Here is a 20696-nt window from a genome sequence, read left to right on the forward strand (position 1 = left end):
CATGCCGATTTGAAAAAGTGGGTATTCTACATCAAACCCTTTTTTTAAAAGACCTGTTTTTTGGCTTTAAATTTTCTAATGTATGAAATGTAAATAATTATTTTGTAAATTTGATAATTTTTGATGTGGTCGTTTTCTTCATATTTTCTTGTTTTTTATTTTAATTTTTTTTTTTGTAGTGAGGTTTTTATTGTTTTGCATTTTTAAATTAGAAGGTCAATATTTTGAATTTTCGATATTCTACATATTTATGCATCCTTAATTAATTTTTCAATCCACATGAAATAATTGTTTCTAAAAACAATATTTTTTAACAATGGACATAAAAATAACCATTTTTAACATAAATATAACTAAAAAACTACACGTTTTGATAATTTTTTTCTAGAATTGACATGTCAAAATCACAATTTTTATATGAAAATTTTAACTAAAAATGGTTAAATAATAGTTTTTTTATGAATTTCATGTCAAAAAAATAATAATAATCACTTTTTTTTCAAAAAATAATGATTAACTTAAAAATTAATGCGAAAATCACATCTTAGAAATATTGAACGCATAACAACCTTAATTGAGTGTTATTCTTCTCATAAAATGTCAAAGTCAAAACGCAAAGCTTTATTTCCAAGCATAACTTAAATTTAATCAACAATGTCATGTAATCCAAACTCTTCGTCCTCTAGGGTTTCATCATTGTCTTCTTCCACAATATTTTATGCTTCCTTTTGCTCATTTTCCTCTTCTAATGGATCTTTGATGTCTGCGAATCTCCCAATGTATGTCTTTCCAAACATTCCATGTAATGGTGGTTGGGGTTCCTTTGCCTTTTTTGCCACACGTGATTCACTAAAGTCCCCTTTCTTCAACCCAATTTCTTGCATTGCATTTGGAAGAAATTGAAAAGCATTAATTCTTTGTTGAATGAAAGGCTGAATGTTTAGAAATTTTCTTGAATAACTATTTCAAATACCATTTAAGAAAAGATGGTAATGCAAGCACATAGAACCAATAAATAAGATTTCAAAGATGCAAGAGAATGTTATTGCCTAGTGGACAAATCTCTAGTCTCTCTACAAACAAGCTACACCAAAACCATAAAAAAAACTAAGCAAGTTATTAAACCTTCCTAATTTTAGTTTATTAAGCATAGGTCACTATGTGTTAAATATCATAGTCTAAAAATAAAATAAGTAACTTGCACCTCAAACTTACATTGAAAAGAAACATTAATACAAATGATCCAATTTCAATTGAGAACAATAGTTTATTATGAGGAAAACAAAAATAAAAAACCCTTCTAATTCTAATTGAAACAAAGAGAAAATTTCAATATAAAAAACTCAACACCCATATCTAGATACATTATCACCGCATCTCTTTGACTACAAATCAAGCATTGGAGAAAATTTTTAATATAAAAACCTGAGCATCCATATATAGATACATCAACACCCCATCTTTTTGAGTAAAAATCAAGCACTCCTCTTTGTACATTAAAAAGGAGGGATGAATCAATCTATCTTGGTTTATGAGGAGCAATGAAAGGAAATTTTTTTTATAATCTTCTAGTTTAGATCAACTAAATAAAAAGGTGTAATAACTAATCATTTAGTTTGGGTTGTTGTTTCTAAAAGGGTATGGCCGAAAGCTTAATTATGTCCAATGTCACTTCATAATCTAATGATATGTAAGAAAGATCTCTTCCACTTGAATTAATAAGACACTAGAAACCTCACATACTCAAAACAAACCTATTGAAAACCAATTTGATTCAATAGACCTAATCAAAACAAACATACAAGAGAATGTAAAAATGAACATTTGAGTATACTCAAATCTTGAAATTTGTGATCCCAATTCATAATTCTTTATTTATTTCTATCTCATCATACGTTAATTATTTTAGCAAAAGAAAAAGACACCTACATTTCTATCTTATTTGGAGTTCATTATTTTGGAAAAAAGAAAGAAACCTATGTGTTCATCTAGAACATGGAGAAGAGGTAAACCGTGTTAGATTGTCTCTTTTTCTTTCACAATACACACCAATAACCACTCTTTTTAGCTTGCCAAGATTATTTAGCATCAAAAAATATCTGACAATGGAAGATTGGCAAATATTGTGTCATACACAATGATTGGAAAATATTGTGTCATACCCAATGAAAAACAGGATGGGAAGAAAACAAATAGATGTGGCAGATCCATGGGTGAAAAAGAAAAGTCATAAATACTAAACATATTGCAGATTTTTATAACTGCTTGCAAACCTGGCATAGATGCCTAATCTATGCATCATGAATAAGAGATTTGGATAGGTTATAATTCTGAGCTTAATAGAATTGTCAAAACTTGTGACTTTACAAACTCCTTTTTGTTTGGGCACAAGAAGGTCCTATAAAACCACAAGCACTTCTACCTTATTATTCATGATGATGCCAAAATCAATAAACATATTATAAACATTTTCTTCCTTATGTCACCTCCTCAACGCCCATGTCACTTTTATAAAATAGAATGTATTTATCATTCTACTCAACATTCATTTTTATCAAAATTCAATATTTTCACAAACATGAAATCACTTTAAAACATTTTATACCAATTTTCAAAATTAATAAAACAAACTCAACTAATTTAATAATGGTGAATTGTAATATATAAAAAGAACTCACTACATATCATCCACTACCAATGTTAATCAAGTGAAGAAAAAAACACTATAATTCATCCAAACACAATTAATTTTATATTTATTTAAAAAAAATCAAAATTATATATGTTCAAGTCTACATGTGAAATTCATTTATATGATTAAGACTTGCTTACACACTTGTTTCCCTTGTAATCAATTCATCTCAACAGAATTATCAGCGAAAACAAATCTTATCTATGCAAAGAGATAAAAGATAAGCTTCTTCGAAAAACTTTTTTATTTCCACCAAGTGATTTGTCTATTTATCAATTTAATAATGATGTGTGGAATTAAACCATATCAATTTATTAGAAATTATTGAAATTTTTATTTATTAACACCAATCTAGTCAAAACGATCCCAAATCTCCCAAAAACGATTGTTTTAACCTCATGCATTCAAACAAAATGAGCCTAACAGACCCTAAACAAAATGAATTAAGTGAGTTGTTGACTCAGCCTAACAAACCCTAACTGACATAGCCTGATCACATTCCAACTTCAAGTCATTAACTAAAATAGTTGAAAGACCCTCACCCTATATCTCAAGTCTTGAAGCACTTGGTTGCCTTCATTTTCCAAACATTGCTTGCGTACATTTGGACTTGATTTGGTTTATAACAATTTTCTTAGCCAAAGAGAGCAGGGAATCCATTTTTGATTATTTACAGATTTGCAAATGGAAAATGCAAACTATTTTATGCAATCAACAAAGAATTGCAAATTGCAAATTACATATTTGCAAATGAAAAATATAAACTATTTTATATCACCAGAACAGAATCGCTCAAATTAAAGTCATCTATTATGATCAATTTATCAAAAAGTTGTGTCATCCATTATGTTTAATCTATCAAGAAGTTTCAAAATTTTAAACTCAAGTCATACATCATGTTCAATCTATCAAAAGTTGTTTACATCAAAATTTATAATTTATGTATCAATTTTCCCTATGTTTATTTTTTATATAACATAAAATATAAGAATATTTTACAAAGCTCCCAAAATCCAGGTTTGACTACTTTGATTATTAATCAAATGTAAAACCAAAATATATTGTTTTGTTTAAAACTTGATCTCGTAGCAGATGTTTCCATCAGAATCGACCTTAATTTCTCGAATACACTCATCGAATTCCGATGGCTCCAGCTTCTCCCCGATGCTGGTAAGAATATGATGGAGTTCCCTGGCAGAAATCTTGCCAGTGCCCTCTTTATCGAGGGATTTAAAGGCATCCCTAAGTTGAACATGGAAGCTCCCTCCCTTCAAGTTATGTTTCATCACGTCCACAAAGCGAGGGAAGTCGATGGTGTCGCTGATCTCTTCACGTTTAATGATCTCTTTAAGCTCTGCCTGAGTGGGATTCTCCCCCATGGATCACATCACAGTTCCCATTTCGGCTGCCGTAATGTACCCGTTACGGTCGGTGTCGAATAGGCCGAACGCCTCCCGCATTGGAGCAATCTGGTCTTCACTCCAGATCAAAACTGAATTTTTACTGAAAAACTATTTTGTTTGTTCCTACCAACATTAATTAACATCAAAATTCCCTCTGAAATCCACTTAATATCGTATTGGATGCCCATTAAGCATTGTTTGGGGCGATTCGTAGTAGATGGGGCGATTCTGAGAATCGTCGGGTCCATCTGCTACGAATCGCCCCAAACAATGCTTACTGGGCATCCAATACGATATTAAGCGGAGAAATCCTAGCCCTGCAAAAGATCTGCAGTGATGGCACTACTGGGAATTGAACTGGGGTCGCCTTGGGTGTTATTGCAACAGGGGGCGATGTCAGTGCTGGTGCCGGAGAGGCTAAGCCCATCAATACCGTGACGAAAATGAATATGACTCTAACCCTAATGACTTCACAACACACCCTATTACCAACTATCTTATATCTGACATTTAGTCATTAATTTGATCTTATATCTATCATTTAGTCATTAATTTGATTATTTTCTTATTATTCAGTTATATAATTATATCATATTATGTTTGATCCTAAATCAAATATTTATCAGAGTGAGGAAAATCGGTCAGTAAAAGATATATTACTTAGTTTTTTAAATTGATGACAAGATTATCCATTAATTCAATGTAAAAGATATATTACTTAGTTTTTTAAATTGACTTCCGCTTAATATTCATTCGCAGTTTCCGTAAAGAAAAACTTGGCGGAAGTACCTACAACAAGTGGTGAATTGTGAGAAGAATATGTACAAGATCTGTGGGAGTCTTATCTTGCTGAACGGACACACCGTAAGATGTATCACACCTCATCTCTTTTCTCATTGAACGTCATTGTCAGTATTAATATGAAAACAACATACAAACAATTATATCCACAAACAATCAAACGGCCGGCCACATACTGCCATGTCATTTCCCGAATATTATTACTGTGATACCATTTCTGCCTCAACTTTATGCTTAAAAATTCCATGGCATTTCCCCAATATTATAGATATGATACCATTTCTGCCTCAATTTTAAAGGCACACACTACAAAATATCCACCTCAGTCACCCTTTCCCACAGTAGGCCCATGATTGCTAAGTATTAGTTTTGGTCACTCAATTCCATGTTAAACTTGTAAATGGAATTAGGTATTAGGAAATTGATTCTGAACTGCACATTGAATTAATGGATAATCTTGTCGTCAATTTAAAAAACTAATGTGGTGGGTCGATTCTGAGAATTGCCCTGCCACCACCACTGGTGGTGGGGCGATTCTCAGAATCACCCCACCACCCTAGCCCTGCGAAAGATCTGCGGTGATGACACTACTAGGAATTGAACTGGGGTCGCCTTGGGTGTTATTGCAACAGGGGGCAATGTCAGTGCTGGTGCCGGAGAGGCTAAGCCCATCAATACCGTGATGAAAATGAATATGACTCTAACCTGTGTTGCTACACATTCTAATGCATAAAGACAATGAACCTGTGTTGCTGCGCATATCATTTCGTACTGACGACAGTGTTGATGGATCTATGGGCCATAACAACATTGGTGGCCTTGAAATTATTTAGTGCATTGTACCAGCCAGAAGTACCCTCGATTGAGCTGTGGTGCCGGTGAAAGTTAGAAGTGGTTCTTGAATTAGGATTTAGATTCTAATTCTATTTTTGAATTCCAAATGAAATGTGATTGAAACTGTAATTCAAAACCAAATACAGTATGTGATAGTCTGGTTGAGAGATTGGATATTTTTTACTGTAGAGATGGGTAGAATAAATGGGCGATCAAGATTAATATAGTTGTTTACCAGACCATTGTTCTTCTCTTTCTTTCGATTTTCTCTAAATTAATCATTTATCTGACCATTGTACTTTTTAATTATTTCTTAGATCTAAGCATACCAAACCATTTCTCATATATGAAATGGGTGTGGACTACACAACACTTCAAAGGGTACTTAAATAGCCTTTTGGCCTATGCCATGTTGCAATTTTCTTTGCAAAAGCAAGCGTCTCACCTGCGTCATTTCTGGCTAACGGTTGTCGACAAGTGGAATCCTCTTAATTGTTGTCACGATTATCACTCTGGTTTTTGGTTTCTAACTTCAATCTAAAATGAAAATACTAGAACTTACTTTTATGATTCTCTGGCAGATGGAGAGCTTCGAAAGAAGGGAGGGATAGGAGCTGATCTTTCTACTTGTGTCGATTGGCATTCTGTATGTGCAGGTACCTATTTATATAAAACCGTTTTTTGTTTTTTTTCGTTGTAATCACCCCAAGCATGACTAGCCTAATAGATATATATTCTATCTTGACTATTTCTGCCTGTTTGTCTTTTAATTGCCCCACGATCCACTAGCTATAAAAAGCGATCAGTGTCCTTAACTATTTTGGTTACCCAAATAATATTTGCGTTCTAGGTTTAGTCGTTAACGATTTTTGCTGGTTTTTTAACTTGAAAGGCATATATTGCAATTTCTCTGATGGGACCTACAGTTTATTCATGTTAACTTTAAAGTGGGCATTGCTTTTCCGTGATTGTAAAATGAAAAATCCTCTCTATCATTGTTCACTTCAGTTGCGCCTTTGTGTGAAGACCTCCCTTCAGAAGTATAACTCCATTTGCTTAATTTTCTCTTTAAGATTTCTGTTTTTGCTGCATACTAATTTTTAGTTCACAGACCCTCTGTGTAAGGACCTGCAGTCCTTGAACTCTCCCAGCTTGAAGTGCGATGACAAACAAGGAAAGTGCGAGCTCGACTTGGCGTGCAGAGGCGTTATGTAATAATGAGAGCACATGGAAGAGGAGAGCGATGGCTTTATATAGGCGTGGGAGCTTGGTTGAACACCCACAGGGCTGACCTACAAAAGTAGCAAGGCCGACTCATGTTTAGAAGAGATTGCGATGGAGTTGAGGGTGTGGGTAGGTCGGCTGGGCAGCCACGACCTTGCCTTGCCACTCATATAAACAAGTGTGCGTTGGAGCTCATTTGGACAATCGCTCAAGCATCAAACTCGCTCATGAAGAAGGCACAGATCTAGTGCGTGGACGCAGCAAGTAGGAAGGCGCAGAACTTGGGTGATGCGCCCGCTCTTGGGCAAGGCCGCATGGAGGTAGCGTATCTTGGTGTTGGGTGAGGGCGCGAGTAGAGGTCGCTCGCCGATTGGAGTAGGGCTTGCACGGGTGTGGCGCCCAGGTTGTGCGAAGGAGCGCCTGACGGTGACATGAAGGCGTGGGTGCCCGGTTTGTGTGACGACTTGGCACAGGTTCTTGGGTGACTCAGGTGAGCACCCGCCCGTCGTGCAAGTGTGCACAGTGTGACTTTTGGTGAAGTGTTGAGATTGTGAACAGAGGTGTGACTCATGGGCGCTCGTGTGTGGAGACTTGGTTACAACGTGGTGCACCCAAGTTGGGCAAACAACACGATTGTGCGACAAGGTGAACGAAGGGTTGGTGAGTCTTATGGCGACCGTGCGGAGGCTCCGACGAGCTAGGCAACCAAGTTTTCCGAAGATTGTAAATTTGGCTAAGTATGAAACTTGGAGTTTCCAAGTATAATTGTAAAGCATTGTAACTTTGTAACGTTGTGTAATATATTATCAGGCAGACTCATTGTTCAGGGAGTTACCCCTCCCTTTATACTGTGAAATTGTGTTTCGTTTATAATTGTTGATGTTAATAAATGTGTATGTGTGTTCATTGGTATAAAGGAAACATTAATAATACTTGGTTGCAAAACACAAACTAAGTAGGATAAGTGGTTAAGCGTAGTCCATAACATAAGTATTGGTGAAAAGAAAGTGTTCGGTGGTGTCGCATCTTGCCTAGAGCGGTTGAAAGACTACTGCCAGCTTGGGGGCGTGACAGGTGGTATCAGAGCTCGTGTTCGGGTTGATGATGAAGTGCTGATCCCACTGCACTATCATGACAAGTGGTGTAAGGACCTGCGGTCCTTGGCACGCCCGCTGGATGAAGTGTGACCAAGTTCGACAGTGAACGAAGGTGCGAAGTGTGAGTCCTAACCAAAGTGCGTGAAGGTTATGTGATAATAACGCATGGAGGAAGGGCCAGACATGTTTATAGGCGTGGAGCATGGATGGAGTACACCGACGGGCCGACCTATGCTTACAACGTGTTAGAATGAAGGCCAACATGGTTGGAGGGCAATTTATGATGGAGGTATAGGGCATTGGCAAGTCGGTTGGGCAACCAAGACTTGCCCAATGCACCTTATATATATGTGATGAGTTTGGAACGAAATATCACCATTCGACAAGCAAGTCTTCAAGAAGAAGTGCGTGGAGAAGAGGGCGCAAAAAAGAGGAAGGCGCAGATGGATATGTGCCCAAGTCTTGGGCAGGTCTCTTGAACGCACAAGTCTAAACGAAGGCCGGTCGAAGTAAGGCATGCATGGGTAAGGTGTGGGTGCCCGGTTGTGCAAGGCATGCACAGGTGAAGGCGAGGGCACTCGATTGTACGAAGGCGCACGGGTGAAGGCATGAACGCCTAGTTGTGTGTAGTTGTGAGGTTAGGTGGTTGTGCATGGGTTCCTGGGCAGCGCGGGTGAGTGCCCACTGGTCGTGCAGAGGCAAACGCGGAAGTTGTGTACGGTGGAAACGGTGAAGTGTTGAGATTGTGAACGGAGGTGTGACTCGTGCGGAGGCGCCCGTGTGTGGTGACTTGGTTATGACGAGGCACGCCCAAGTTGGGCAAACAACACGATCGTACGACAAGGTGAACGAAGGGTTGGTGAGTTGTGCAGCTACCGTGCAGAGGTGCCGATGAGCTGGGCAACCGAGTTTGCTGAAGTTGAAAATTGGCTAAGTGTAAATTTGGGGTTTCCCAAGATTTAACTTGTACTTGTAAAAGTAAATATTGTATAATATATTGATTCGGGCAGACTCATATTGCAGGGAGTTGCCCCTCCCTTTATACTGTTGTGCATTTCTCTCGTATAATGCTACTTATGTGAATGTTATGGGCTTTCACTTGTATAAAGGAAACATAATAATACTTGGTAACGAAAATAAAACTTAGTATGGAATGTTAGGCGTAGTCTACAATCGTAAGTATTAGTGAAAAGAAAACGATTGGTAGTGCCACACCTCACTATAAGCGGTTGAAAGACTACTGCAAGTGTAGGGGCATGACAGGTGGTATCAGAGCTCATGGTTGGAGCTGGTGGACTAAATCAAGGAGATGATTCTACAAAGACCGAAGACTTGAAAGGGAGTTCAAGTTTTGTAGGTAACAGGTGGAATATCAGGGAGATTCAGGTGAATGGTGAAATAGGTTTAGCAGAGGTGAAGCTTAGTGCTTGGACCAAGCTTAATGACAAGGCATGGCAGGTTTGGAAGAATGTGAAGGGAAGCTCTTGCTTACCTTATACAGGTTGAAGAGGATGAAAGAAGAGAACCCCCGGATTGAAAAGGAACTTGAAGTCTTGGAAAGGAATGTTGAAGATGAACTTCTTCAACTTGGTTGGACAATGGAGCAAGATGAAGTTTCAGATTGTGCTAACAAGGAAGAGGAAGCCGTGATGATTGAGGATGTTGCAGATGTGACAACGATGGAGGATGAACTTGAGATTGATCAAGTTGGACCAGGATCGTGCAATTTGCAGACATGGATGAATGAGGATACTCACATGGAGGAACCTCATGATGATGAAGTAAGTATTGATACTTGTGTTTCACTTGAGCATTTGGTAGATGAACCGTATGCAGGGAAGGGCAAAATCAGTTTGTCGATGCTAGGGAGGATCTTACCATGGATGTCTATGATGATACCTTGTATGGAGAAGCAAGGATTTTTTATTGTTGCAGGACTTGTTGGGGTTGTTTGTGACCTTATGGTAGAAGGTACAAAGGCTCGTGACAAGGGAGGAACATGATGATCGTTGCGAAGGATTGGGTCATGCTTTAGCCACATGGAGAATTGGCTAAGTGCCTGGCATGACTCATGGACAGATTGGAGGGCACACACTTGAGGTATACTTGGGTGGACTTCTCATGGTCGAGACCAAGAGCAAGTCTTCGTGGAACTTTTAGTGGGGGAGCTATGATGGAAGGGACTCGTGATGGTGATGATATGGTTGAGTGACCGAATTCACTAGACCGGATTTGCAGACTTGGATGAGGATGACCGATTGTTGTGATGGGTCTACTTGGTTGGACTACATGGGAAACTTAGTCATGGACATCAAATTGGAGACATGGAGCATGGCAGTCTTATGCAGGGGCGTTATGCAGAAGCACTTGTAGAGGTGTCACTTATGGGCATCCATTGAGGAGTGCCAAGGCAGGGATGTTGTGCAGGTGGATTTGCTAGTGTGACATGGATATGTTTTACTTATGAGCCGATGGAGAGGTTGTGCACTCTTGTACAACAAGACCATGGACTTGGATGGAGTTGTGAGCAGACTATGGAGCATTCCTACTACATGGAGAGCTGAGGCATCTTGCAAAGACCTTTGGGCCGAGAATTGTATGCTTGCTGAGATGTTGGTTGGAGATGACTCATGGAGCTCATGATGACATGAGGTTGTGACTTTTAGGGACTTCATATATGGTGGACTTGGAGGTTTTGATGCATTGAGGAGCTGAGGTCAGAGACTTTGATGCAGAATGGGATGCATACTTTCAAGTACATGTATGGGTGTGGCTTGAAAGAGTGACTTGATGTGGAGGATTGATATGAGACACTTTGGGGTAATGGAGTTACGACGATGATGATGCCTTGGTGGCAACACTTGGGCATGGGTTGAGCCGAGACTCAACTGCTTTTGACACATGGGAGCTTATTGATCTATGATCATGGGCAGCACATGGATAGATGAGACAGGTATATACTTGTTTCTATGGCAGACTTGAGGGATGGCACATACAGATGTGATGGAGGTAGCTTCGTGGACCTGGATGTGGCACATCAAGAGTCGGGTTGAGAGATGATCTCTTCACTTTGAGGAGATGGATGTTTTGCAGATGGATGATGATGTTGGGGTAGATGTGGCTGATTTCATGCAGCACATTAGTACCAAACATCATGGACAGCATGTTGCAGATGAGATGAGGACTACTTCATGGACCTAAGCATGGCTTATACTTGTATGGAGATGGATTCTTGATCGAGTTGAGGATGTGACAGGGTGTTCTGAGAAACAGCTAATGATGGCATGAGGATGTTCACTCTCATGGTTTGAGCGTGATAGTTGGATTGATCACCTGACTAGTTCAAACATGGGGATGAGTAGTGTACAGAGATGTGTTAGCATTATGTTGGAGTATCATGGTAGCAGTTCACACGAGGACGACACATGATGAGGTTGACACGAGATGTTGCAGAAAGCATGTAGCTAGAGATGGAGGGACCAACCTTCCACGATGGGGAGCAACATGTGGAAATTGCAATGAGATGGTCGATAATCATGGATTGAGATGATTTCTGATGTATGACATACCAATGGGGTGTATACCTTGGTATGGTGATCTTGGTGATAGATGGTTGCTGAGACGAGACATGATGGAGACGGTGGTTCTACATATGTTGTAGGGATGGTTGTAGTATGTGGAGGAGTTGACATCATGGATGAGACAATTGTTGATGATCTTGGTGGATGGCTACCAGGATGGCATGTTGTCGAGGACGAAAATGACTCCAGGTGGAGGAGGATGTAAGGACCTGCGGTCCTTGGCATGCTCGCCGGATGAAGTGCGACCAAGTTTGACAGTGAACGAAGGTGCGAAGTGCGAGTCCTAACCGAAGTGCACAAAGTTTATGTGATAATAATGCATGGAGGAAGGGTGAGACATTTTTATAGGCATGGAAGCATGGATGGAGTACACCCATGGGCTGACCTATGCTTACAACGCGTTAGAACGAAGGCTGACATGGTTGGAGGGCGTTTTACGATGGAGGTATAGGGCATTGGCAAGTCGGCTGGGCAACCAAGACTTGCCCAATGCACCTTATATATATGCGATGAGTTTGGAATGAAAGATCACCATTCGATAAGCAAGTCTTCAAGAAGAAGTGTGTGGAGAAGAGGGCGCAGAAAAGAGGAAGGCGCAGATGGATATGCGCCCAATTCTTGGGCAGATCTCTTGAATGCACAAGTCTAAATGAAGGCCGGTCGAAGTAAGGCATGCACGGGTAAGGTGTGGGCGCCAAGTTGTGCAAGGTGTGCACAGGTGAAGGCGAGGGTGCCCGGTTGTGCAAAGGCACACAGGTGAAGGCGTGAACGCCCGGTTGTGTGTGGTTGTGCGGTTGGGTGGTTGTGCACGGGTTCTTGGGCAGCTCGGGTGAGAACCCGCTCGTCGTGCAGAGGCAAACGCGGAAGTTGTATATGGTGGAAATGGTGAAGTGTTGAGATTGTGAACGGAGGTGTGACTAGTGCGGAGGCGCTGGTGTGTGGCGACTTGGTTACGACGAGGCGCGCCCAAGTTGGGCAAACAACACGATCGTGCGACAAGGTGAACGAAGGGTTGGTGAGTCATATGGCAACCGTGCGGAGGTGCCAACGAGTTGGGCAACCGAGTTTACTGAAGGGTTTCCCAAGATTTAACTTGTACTTGTAAAAGTGAAGAATGTATAATATATTGATTTGGACAGACTCATATTGCAGGGAGTTGCCCCTCCCTTTATACTGTTGTGCATTTCTCTTGTATAATGCTGCTTATGTGAATGTTATGGGCTTTCACTTGTATAAAGGAAACATAATAATACTTGGTAACGAAAATAAAACTAAGTATGGAATGTTAGGTGTAGTCTAGAATCGTAAGCATTGGTGAAAAGAAAACGAATGGTAGTGCTGCACCTCGCTATAAACGATTGAAAGACTACCGCAGGTGTAGGGGCGTGACAAGTGGTATCAGAGCTCAGTTGGAGCTGGTGATTGAAGTTGATTCAGGGTTGAAGAAGCTTGACAGTTGGTGATAGTGAAGCAAGTACTTGCAGGTGAAGGAAGCTGTTTCACATACAATTGGAACAAGGGCTGGTTCAGGTTACAGGAAAATTGGTGAAGTTGTTGGATGGTTGAAACTAGATCGCAAAGAAGAAGGAAGTTGTTAGCAATGGCAGCTGAATCTCAGGCTGGGTCTAGTCATGGTGCGAAGGATGCTACTATGGCATTCATTGAAAAAGTGTTGGAGAAGATGGAGGACTTAGAATCCTTCTAGACTAAGAAGATGGACTTGATCGAGAGAGACCAAGAGGCCAATTCGAAGATGAAGCAAGAGCTTGAGGAACTCCGGACTCAACACGAGTACACTGATCTTATGTGTACACAACTTGAAGTAAGGGTCAAGGAGGTTGAAGAGGCAAGAGACCAATGTCTTGTAAAGATCGTGGACTTGCGGAAATCTCTTGATGAAGCTAGAGATGAGATCGCGGTGTTGAAGAAGGCCGTGAGGCATAACTCAGGTGGAGGAGTACCTCATGTGAAAGTCAAGGAACCGGAATCTTATGATGGTACAAGGAGTGCAAAGACTCTTGGAAACTTTATATGGGACACTTGGAACTCTTGGGTCTATCCGATGATGAGATGAAGGTTAAGGTAGCTGCTTAAATCTTGACAAAGGATGCTAAGATGTGGTGGCGAATGGATCAGATTTCCAATGGCAGTGCTGGTGATATTACTTCATGGGATGAGATGAAGAAAGCTTTGCAGACCCATTTCAGTCCTCAGGATGAAACGTCAGAAGCAAGGATGAAGATAAAGTTCATAAAGCAGACCAGGAACCTTCAGACATATCAGCAGGAGTTTGCAAGTGCGGTTCTGGAACTTCCTGACATGGCGGAGAAGGACAAGGTGTTCAATTTCATTATTGGATTGAAGCCTTGGGCACGCAATGAAGTGAAGAGGCAGAGGATTAGAACACTTGAGGAAGCTTTTGCTGCTGTGGACAGGTTAATGGAGCATTATGACGAGTCTTCTGATGATAGGAAGAAGAAGTTTGATAAGCCGAAAGAGAAGAAGAAAGAGGATGCTTCGAAATCAGATGATAAGTCGAAGATGAAGAAAGCCTTGAAGTGTTGGATATGTGCTGAACCACATACGGTGAAGAATTGTCCTTCTAGACCAAAAGTGGTTGCGATTGCACAATTTAATACGAAGAATGAAGAAGCTTCTGTGGGGATGATGTAGATACTCGATGTTGCTACTGCTACAGAGGTGATCTCTCGGAGGGATACTGAGAGGAACAGGTTGGAGTATGTTCGGATGAAGGTTGGAGGTGCTGATATACTCACTATGGTGGATAGTGGGGCCTCTCACAACTTCATGGGTGAAGATACTGTGAGAAGAATTTGGGGCGAAATTTGTACCAATGAAGGCACAGATGAAGATAGTCAATTCTCCTCCAGATAGTATTCTTGGTGTAGCTGAAAAGGTGGACACAACACTAGGTGAGTGGACAGGGAAGGTCGACTTCACTATAGTGCGGATTGATGACTATGAAGCTGTGCTGGGGATGGAATTCTTGAGATGCTATGATTGTTCCACATTTGAAGAGGTTGTACATTTACGATGGAAGGGAAGATGTACCCATTGGTGTACCAACCATTGGAGTGACAAAGCCTGATTGTAAGTTGGCAGTGATGCAAATGGAGGATGAGAAGTGGATGGAAGATATGAGTAAGCAGTTGTCTATGGTTGAGACAAAGCTTACCGAACAGTCATTGGTCATCAAGACACTTTCAGATAGTATCTTGGATTTGTCAAGGAGGCTAGAGGTAGTCGAGGATGATGATGATGATGATGAGGCATATGTGAGGCCGAATGTCCGGGAGGAGGATCAGGTCACTTATTTATAGAGGATGGAGATAGAGAATCTTGATAGATGGATTGAGATGATTAGTGAGGGTGAGCCTTTAGGCTCTACTCCCTCCACATATTCTTAGATGGAAAAGAAGATGGGGCTCATTGTCAGCTGCTCATGGAAATGAGTCCTTAAAGCAGATTGAGCAGGTATGGCAGATGGTGCAGGGATGGCTTGGCATCAAGCATCATGACATGTTGCAGATAGGATTGATTTTCCATGGACCTGAGCATGGGTGAGATTCTTGGTGAGTCCAGGATGTGGCAGAATCCGAGATAGATGGTGTAGGCATAAGGAGGGACATTCTTATGATTTGAGCATGACAGTTGGACTGATCACCTGACTAGTTCGAGTCATAAGGGCTAGCAGTTTACCAGAGAAATGTTGACATCAGGCAAGCAGGAAGGATGATAGTTCATAGGATGGGACGACACATGATGGAGATGGGAGTTCTACATATGTTGCAGGGATGTTTGCAGTATGTGGAGGAGTTGACATCATGGATCGAGGATGAGACAGATATTGATGATGATCTTGGTGGATGACTACCAGGATGGTACGTTTTCGAGGACGACAACGACTTCAGGTGGAGGAGGATGTAAGGACCTGTAGTCCTTGAACGTGCTCCTAGCTTGAAGTGCGATGACAAACAAGGAAAGTGCAAGCTGGACTTGGTGTGCAGAGGCGTTATGTAATAATGCGAGCACATGGAAGAGGAGAGCGATGGTTTTATATAGGCGTGGGAGCTTGGTTGAACACCCACGGGGCCGACCTACAAAAGTAGCAAGGCCGACTCCTGTTTAGAAGGAGATTACGATGGGGTTGAGGGTGTGGGTAGGTCGACTGGGCAGCCACGACCTTGCCTTGCCACTCGTATAAACAAGTGTGTGTTGGAGCTCATTTGGACAATCGCTCAAGCATCAAACTCGCTCATGAAGAAGGCACAGATCTAGTGCGTGGACGCAACAAGTAGGAAGGCGCAAAACTTGGGTGATGCGCCCACTTTTGGGAAAGGCCGCATGGAGGTAGTGTATCTTGGTGTTGGGTGAGGGCGCGGGTAGAGGTCGCTCGCCGATTGGAGTAGGGCGTGCACAGGTGTGGCGCCCAGGTTGTGCGAAGGAGCGCCCAACGGTGACACGAAGGCGTGGGCGCCCAGTTTGTGCGACGACTTGGCACGGGTTCTTGGGTGACTCAGGTGAGCGCCCGCCCGTCGTGCAAGTGTGCACGATGTGACTTTTGGTGAAGTGTTGAGATTGTGAACGGAGGTGTGACTCGTGCAGAGGCGCTCGTGTGTGGCGACTTGGTTACGACGTGGTGCACCCAAGTTGGGAAAACAGCACAATCATGTGATAAGGTGAACGAAGGGTTGGTGAGTTGTGCGGCAACCATGCGGAGGCGCCGACGAGCTAGGCAACCGAGTTTGCCGAAGATTGTAAATTTGGCTAAGTATGAAACTTGGAGTTTCCAAGTATACTTGTAAAGCATTGTAACTTTGTAAAGTTGTATAATATATTATCAGGCAGACTCATTGTTCAGGGAGTTGCCCCTCCCTTTATACTGTGCAATTGTGTTCTCGTTTATAATTGCTGATGTTAATGAATGTGTATGGGTGTTCATTGGTATAAAGGAAACATTAATAATACTTGGTTGTGAAACACAAACTAAGTAGGATAAGTGGTTAGGTGTAGTCCACGAACATAAGTATTGGTGAAAAGAAAGTGTTCGGTGGTGTCGCACCTCGCCTAGAGCGGTTGAAAGACTACCGCCGGCTTGGGGGCATGACACTCTGGGTCTCTCAGTGGAGCCAAACTTGTTGTTACATCTTCTATGGATGATCCATAGATTTTTCATTAGTTTTCAAAGATTTTCCATAGATGGTCCATAGATGGGTTTTCTCTCTTACTCGATGTTCCCTTATTGTTTTATTTTTACTTGTTTGGGTGTAATTTTTTACTATTCTTTTCCAATGTTATTCTTTTTGGGTTGGTATTAGAGTGTAAGTAATAAACTCGCATGAAAGAGGATAAGTCTTTTTTCTTTTCATTTTTGATCAGTCAATTGTGCATTCAAGTATGTCTGACAACTAGGACCTTCGACAAAGCATTTTAAGTTATTTTTTAGATATTTCCAAGGAATTTGTTTAGATTAGGTTTAGGTTATGCTTAGATTATTAAATTATTGCAGTTTCTCCATTCAAAGTTGTAGTTTAATATGCATGTACTTTTAAAATTTCCAATGTCTTTTTATTTTAGTTCCAGCACTAGTATAGGAAGTAAGTGGAGTTTCAATCTAATTGTAAGAGGAAAGTAAGTGTAGTCTCAATCTAATTGCATGGTAGTTTTTTTTTATTTTGATGAGTTAAATTGCATTGTACTTTTATTTTATTTTGATCAATTAAATTGCATTGTAGTTTTGTTTTATTCATGTAGGTTTCCCATTTATTTACTGTAGTTTCTGGTGAGTATAGTTTCGAGTATCTTTTCCTCACTCTAATAAATATTTGATTTAGGATCAAACATAATATGATATAATTATATAACTGAATAATAAGAAAATAATCAAATTAATGACTAAATGATAGATATAAGATCAAATTAATGACTAAATGTCAGATATAAGATAGTTGGTAATAGGGTGTGTTGTGAATTCATTAGGGTTATTATTGACTCCTTAAATATGACTCAAGGATTTCTAAAAGTATTCTTCCAATATTAATGAGTTTCTATGTCTACAATGTATTCACCACAATGAAATAATAAGCATTTACTACCAACTAGATGTTCATAGTCCCATAAAAGGTTTTTATATCCCTCGTTACTTCCCCCATTTGGGTGCTTTTCATTTATTTTATTTCTCCCTTTTCTTTTATTTAGATATGAGGGTGGGTAACATCTAATTGATAATAGTGGGGGAAGCAACGCACTGAGTAACCATATTAATAGGGGTGTCTCCTTATATTGGGTGTAAATTCTTGACCTAATTGACTTTTTAGAATTGTTGCCAAGGGAGATGTTTTTATGTTGTTGTTAAGATATTCGCAGTGAATTTGATAAATGTAATCCTTTCTCAGTGGTAATTGATGTTAATGGAGTTCCAAACTTAGTTTGCTCATTTTGGTTGTGTTTCCCATTGTGGTATTAGCGTCCATGTGCTCCTCATGAGTCACCTGCAACAAAATAAGACAAACACAAAATACCATGTAACTATATTTAAAACGCCATCAAAGTTATTATTGTGGTTCATAAGATGACAGTGACAGTGACCTTCCTTTAAAGGTTTGGAAAGAAATTAAAATAGATTATTATTATGGCCTTAGATACTCTAATCAAAGTAAATCGAGTGGTCATAGGTAGCTCATCGTATTCTCCCTACATGTGGGGTATGATTTCACTGATGATGCATTATTAGGATTGTGATTGACACTAGAGTTATCTTCTGGGAACTTGCTTGTTTTTTCCAATTATTTCATTCTTGAGAGAAAATCCTCTGGCATCTAGGTTTGGGATTTATTGATAGCAAATGAAGTTATCCTACCTTCATTTCTCGGGAACACATTTATGAGGGAGTAATAAGGTTCTTGAGGTGTAACTGAGTTGCTTTAGAACAAATGAAACTTGCTTCTGGGATTCCTTGTGAACTTTTTGTGAACATATTTTATGGAGAGGGTGATCAGTTTAGCGAGGGTCATTAGAGGAGATTCACTGTAATCTGACTCCAATTCTTATTTTTAGCGAAATCCTGGCCTCCTATGAATTTGTCATGCTCAAAATTAAAATAAGGATAATCAGGAAAATGTGCTTGATGTGATATGGTAAATTTGTCCATCTATGTTTAGGTGTAATAACCATGGCATGTAATGGTTGAAAACATGTTGAATTTATACTTAGGAAAGAAAAATGATATTCTACCAAAAACATTAATGTGTTTTTTTCCTCATAAACAACTTTGTTTGGCACATAAAAATTTGGTTTTACTAGCATTTTTTAAGAAGTTTGAAAATTGACCCTAAAAAAATCATCGTTCCATTATCATCACTTTTTCGTTTTGAAGCTATATTTTGCACGAAAATTTCATATAAATTTCGTAGTCACTGCTATTTTTAAAACATGTTCAAAATTGACCCCTAAAAAATAAAATCATCGTTCCAGTATACACACTTTTCGTTTTTAGCACTGTTTTTGATGTTTTTCGGGATTTTTTGGCCAAAGTTCCAAGAAGCATTCCTTCGTCTTCTTCCAAAAGCTCTAAAATGCTTTACAGTGGGAGGCTTACCATACCAAAGTTCATATGGAGTTTTATCACTATTCACACGAATATGAGTCTTGTTGAGAATATTTACTGCAGTATGTGCAGCTTCACCCCAGAAGGTGTCAGGAGTTCCAGACTCATCAATCATAGCACAAGCCATTTGTTGAATAGTTCTATTCATTCTTTCTGCCATGCCATTTTGTTAAGGAGTTTTAGCTACAAAAAATTGTCTTTTTATGCCATGTTGTTCACAGAAATCAAAGAATTCATCTGATATGTACTCTCCTCCTCGGTCAAATCTCAGACATTTGATTTTTAGATCTAATTCATTTTCAACTAATGCCTTGAAGACTTTAAATTTATCAAATGATTCATCTTTATGTTTCAAAAGACTGGTCCAACACATTCTAAAAAAGTCATCAATGAATAATATATAGTATTGTAGAGTTGAGGCTTCTGTGATCCATAACAAGTTTATGATAGATTTTTCGGCGAAAATCACATGAGAAACCATTTGTCGACGTGTTTCGAACCAACCAGTGTGGTTCATCGTCAGGACAAGTTGAAAAACAGATCCAACTTAGCCTGTTTAAATAGCTAGAGCAGAGACACCAACGGTTACCTGGGCAAAAAGTTGACTTAAGGAGCAAGGTCAAATTTAGTTATATTAGGTATAAAACACATTAATGTTTTTGGTAGAATTTATATATTTATTTAATAAATAAATAATTTATTATTATTTTATAATTTTTCATTTATATATTTATATATTTATTTATTTATTTTATACCTAATATAACTAAATTTATATATATATTTATATATTTATTTATTTAGTTATTTATTATTATATTATAATTTATCATTTATATATTTATATATTTATTTATTTATTTTATACCTAATATAACTAAATTTGACCTTGCTCCTTAAGTCAACTTTTTGCCCAGGTAACCGTTGGTGTCTCTGCTCTAGCTATTTAAACAGGCTAAGCTGGATCTGTTTTTCAACTTGTCCTGACGATGAACCACACTGGTTGGTTCGAAACGCGTCGACAAATGGTTTCTCATGTGATTTTCGCCGAAAAATCTATCATAAAAAATATATAGTATTGTTAAAGAGAGAATCCATATAGGCTGGCAGAGTATTATGCTTAGTGGAAAAACCTGTGAACCATTTATGAAACCAACGTTTCGGACTAGCTAGGTGAGTCCATCATCAGGGCAATGAGATCTGTATTTTGAGAAAGAGAGAGTTGTGAAAAATATGGAGCTATTAATAGTTGTTTAGAAAGAAATTTGATAGTTTGCTTAGTGGAAAAACCTGTGAACCATTTATGAAACCAACGTTTCGGACTAGCTAGGTGAGTCCATCATCAGGGCAATGAGATCTGTATTTTGAGAAAGAGAGAGTTGTGAAAAATATGGAGCTATTAATAGTTGTTTAGAAAGAAATTTGATAGTTATTTGT

The 20696-nt window shown here is 39.4% G+C and overlaps 1 pseudogene; it reads right to left on the minus strand.

Moving 5' to 3' along the window:
* Window positions 1-3762: 3762 nt before the first annotated feature.
* On the minus strand, window positions 3763-4992 carry LOC149205865 (putative calcium-binding protein CML13; annotated as a pseudogene).
* Window positions 4993-20696: the final 15704 nt, after the last annotated feature.

The sequence above is a fragment of the Pinus tabuliformis genome, chromosome 1_2 (assembly GCF_031772625.1).
Source record: "Pinus tabuliformis cultivar Carrire ecotype Pingquan chromosome 1_2, CPIR1, whole genome shotgun sequence".
Lineage (NCBI taxonomy): Eukaryota > Viridiplantae > Streptophyta > Pinopsida > Pinales > Pinaceae > Pinus > Pinus tabuliformis.